Source organism: Myotis davidii, unplaced genomic scaffold, assembly GCF_000327345.1.
Source record: "Myotis davidii unplaced genomic scaffold, ASM32734v1 scaffold1242, whole genome shotgun sequence".
In the NCBI taxonomy this organism is placed as follows: Eukaryota; Metazoa; Chordata; class Mammalia; order Chiroptera; family Vespertilionidae; genus Myotis; species Myotis davidii.
Genome location: NW_006293312.1, coordinates 45,127 through 49,457, shown reverse-complemented (window position 1 = coordinate 49,457; position 4,331 = coordinate 45,127). Strand labels below are relative to the sequence as shown.

Below are 4,331 nucleotides of genomic sequence, written 5' to 3'. Positions count from 1 at the left end.
CGCCTAAATAACTTAAGGGAAACTTTATTTAGTCTTCATTTAAAAGCAATCTAGTTTAAAAATTAGTTGCAGTTAAGAGAGAACAAAGAACATGGTACCTAAGAGTGAGATAGACAGACAGAGGAGAGGCTGGGCACTGGTCAGGGGCTTACATGCCAACTGTTCTCCACCTGGGAAATGATGTAAAATCGGTTTCTTTAGTTTTCTGCTCAGTGGTCTTCTCCAGCGAGTAGAGTGGCATCTGCTCACTTCTCCCTGGGGCCTGGCTTGGTGGTTGCCTTGGGGTCTGGCTGTGCTTCAGCGGGATCCGCACGGGCCTGCCTGCTCCACCTGGCCCTGTCCACTTGTTGCTTCCTCCAAGTCTTCCTTCGGCGCAGCCCTGGTCCATCACCTCCTCCTGTGTCTGCACCGCTTCCACAGGCCGAGAAAGAGGCCCACATGGAGCTCAGGTCGGCAGGGAGCTGGTCCTCTGCTTTCAGAACCTTCGGGATCTCCGCTTGCAATTGTTCCCTTCCATGACCTTCCTTCCCTACCTCCAGCGTCTTCCCAGAGCACTGCATGCCTGCCCTCCAGCAGCAGGTTGTCTTTGTATGGCTTTCAGGGCAGCCTTCAGGGCCTGCTGGCCACACTGCGGCCCTTCCACATTGGCCGCTGGGCCTGAGGCCCGCCTGGGAAGGCAGGCGGGTCCCCAGCAAGTCCTGCTGCACCAAGCGCATGTGCGCTCGTCGCCCCCCCACCCCCGCATGCCCTCCAGGCATGGCGGCTCCACGCTGTGCTCAGGGCCTGGGAGTTAAGCAGCAGAGTGGTCCTGGTGAGCTCAGGCTGTACCCTGCGGGCGGCCCCTGAGGGCAGCTTTCTGCTCCTTCTGGCGGGCCCTTTAGGCTCCCCCGCCAGGCAGGTGGTCCTGCCCTCCATCTCTGATAGCCAGGGCTTGGTGCGCCCCTGCAATTCCAGTGGAGCCCAGCTTCGTGAGGGGAGCCCTGAGTCCTAGTGCCGGTGGGTGGCTGTAGCAGCCAAGGAGAGTTCAGACAGGCTGTGGTTGGGGGCTCCCCCTGCCAGCAGCTGCAGGAGGCTGGCCTCAGATTTGGACTTGAGCAGGTAGGGCAGGCGGGGCAGCAGCTGGACAGGGGTGCCTGTGGTAAATCTAGGGGCCGGGGCACTGGCTCCACCATAGGGGCTGGGGTCACAAAGTCTTGCAAGGAGGTGGGGGAGAGGGTGCTGTAGGCAGAGTCCATGGAGCAGGAGCTGCCCTTCCCGGGGCCCAGGGCCAGCAGTTCGCTGGTCAGTGTGATAGATGAGGCGGTGGTACTGGGGGACATCCAATCTGACTGGGAGCTGAAGGGACCACCCTCAAACTCGGGAGAGGAGAGCGTCTCCCTGGGCTCCAGCACCACCATGGCCAGGGTCTCTGTGGAGCCGTCAGAGGCACAGTGCTGGGAGTCCAGGCTGTTGCTGCTTTTGCACAGGATGGTGGGGGAGCTGGCAGCGGAAGTGCTACTCTCCCCACCCTCCTCTTCCTCCTCATCTTCCTCCTCTTCCTCCTGCTCATCCTCCTCCAGGCTCTGCAGGTGCTGCTAGCTGCCTGTGTGCTCCTGCGCATGCAGCTGCGCAACTGGTTCTGGGCATTGTAAATGAAGTCCATCCAACCACGGCACAGAGCCTGCCCGCTGGCCTGGAACATGTAGGCCCCCACGGCGCTGTGGAACTCCTTCAGGTAGATGAGGAGGAAGGAGCCTGGGTCCTGCAGCTCCTGGCACACGATCTTGTCCACCAGCAGTGGTGGCCTGATGACGTTGGTCCTCTCAGCCTTCTTCACTGCCTTGGTCACTAAGAGCAGGTCCGTGAAGAGGAAGTAGTACACATCCATCTTGCTGTCCTTTCACTCCTTCATCCTCAGGCTACCCTCCAACAGCAGCTGATGTGTCTCCTGTGGGGAGGCACCAGGGATGGGCACCGGTCAGGTCCAGGTGCAGAAATTCCTTCAGGAGCTTGTCCACCTCATTGTTGCTACCCTCCACCACCTCCTAGGAGTCGATGCGGCTCACCACGGCCACCAGCCGCTGCCGCTCCTGTCACTGCCTCATGCACGCGTTCACGTGGTGGATGAAGCGCTCCATGGAGCTGATCATGGTGATGACGACCTCCTTGGCACGCCACTCGTCCGTCTTCCTCAGCACCGACTTGAGCAGCAGCAGGTACTTGGTGAGCAGATGGTGGGGTTTGGCGAGCCTGCCACTCAGCTTCAGCCTCTGGCATTGCTGGTGTTTCTTGGCCCACATCACACAGGCCCGGAAGAGGTCTTTGTGGCACAGCAGGCTGCGTGTGTACTCCATGCAGCCCTCCTCCTCCATGCAGTACTGGATGTAGGGCTTGAAGAGGGACTGAACATCTCGAAGCCTTTGAGGAGGTAGGTCCTGGGCTGCAGTAGCACCCACATGCACAGCGCCTTCTCCACCATCGGCGCCATCACACTGCCCCAATGCCCGCGGTGCAGACTCACGATCTCGAGGATGTTCCTGAACAGGAGTGGGGCATGGAGGTGTCGGGTCTCCTCCCCAGGGTGACCCTTCACCCGGGAGTCCCCGCCGCTCCATTCACCCCCTCAGCCAGCGGGGAGCACCCTCAGTGGGTCTGCTGCTCTGGGCGCTGGGGAAGAGGAGACCAGGGGCGGGTGAGGCCCTGGAGGAGGCCGCAGAAGGCAGGCAAGGAGCCCAGGACACATGGCACCCCTACCACCATCCAGCATCCTGCTGGGTCCTGCACCCAGGAGGGCAAGGCCCTGAAGCAGGAGGAGGCCCTGGAAGGTGGGCGGCTCCCCAGCACGTCCTGCTGCACCAGGTGCATGCGCCCACCCCCACCCCCGGCCTCCAGGCCTGTGTGGCTCCACTCTGCGCTCAGGGCCTGGGAAGCATTCCAGGAGTGGGGCGTGTAGGTGTCAGGACTCCTCCTCAGGGTGACCCTTCACCTGGGAGTCCCCCACTCCATTCACCCCCTGGCCAGCAGGAGCACCCTCGGTGGGTCTGCTGCGCTGGGCGCAGGGGAGGAGGAGGCCAGCGGAGGGTGAGGCCCTAAAGCAGGAGGAAGACCAGGACTCAAGGCGCCCCCACCTCCACCCCCTGTCTTGCTGGGGCCTGCACCCAGGGATGCCATGGCTGCAGCAGGGCCACCAGCTGGGTTTAGAGGTGAGTCCTCCGCGCACAGTCCCAGCAGCCTGCTTGGTGTGGGTGGGGGTTTCGGGTCACCTTGAGGGAGGCTCAGACCTTTCTCTGCTCCTCTCCTGGTGGAGCGGCGGGTCAGAGGAGTCGCCTTCCAGCCCCCAGGCTGCTTCTCAGAGTCAGAAGTTGCACCATCGGCCTCTGCCTAGGATGGGACCTCTGCACCCCCAGGGTGCATAAACACACAGGGCTTCCATCAGGCTTTGCCGCAGGGAGGCCTTGCTGCTCTGCAAGCTTGGGGGTCCTTTGGCTTCACTCCACCCCTTGAAGTCTAGTATACAAATTAACCACCATCTTTGTTGGTGGTTAATTTGCATATCACCCTGATTAGCCAATGGGAAGCATAGCGGAAGTATGGTTAATTACCCTTTTTGTCTTTTATTAGATAGGATATTCACAGAACTAAAGGGAGAAACAGATTAAACACAATCATAGTTTTGAAAGCTATAGACAGATAAACCAAAGAGAAAATCAATAAAGAAATAGCAGCCTGGGTCAATATCTGGGTTCTCTATTCTGTTCAAATGGTTTATATGTCTGTTCTTGTGCCAGTACCAGGCTGTATTGAGAACAGTGGCTTTGTAATATATATATTGAAATCTGGTATTGAGATTCCACCTATTGTTTTTCTTTCTCAGGATTGCTGTGGCTATTTGGGGTCTTCTTTTATTCCAGATGAATTTTTGGAGAGTTCTTTCTAGGTCTGTGAAATATGCTGTTGGTATTATAATGGGGAGTGCATTGACTCTATAGATTGCATTAGGGAGTATGGACATTTTAATGATGTTGAGTCTACCAATCCATGAACATGGTATGTTCTTCCACCTGTTTATGTCTTCCTCTATCTCTTTTTTCAACGTCATGTAGTTTTCCAAGTACAGGTATTTTATGTCCTCAGTTAAGTTTATTCCTACGTATCTTAGTTTTTGTTTTATTGTGTGTGTGTGTGTGTGTGTGTGTGTGTGTGTGCACAATAGTAAATGGGATTGCTTTTTTTTCTCATTTCTCTTTTGGTGAGTTCATTATAAAAAGGCCATAGATTTCTGGGTGTTAATTTTGTATTCTGCTACATTGCTGAATTCATTTATTAAGTCTAGGAGTATTTTGATGGAGACT

The 4,331-nt window shown here is 56.6% G+C and overlaps 1 pseudogene; it reads right to left on the bottom strand.

Annotated features, from left to right (window-relative positions):
* Positions 1 to 609: 609 nt before the first annotated feature.
* On the bottom strand, positions 610 to 3,150 carry LOC102753510 (annotated as a pseudogene).
* Between the last annotated feature and the right edge of the window lie 1,181 nt (positions 3,151 to 4,331).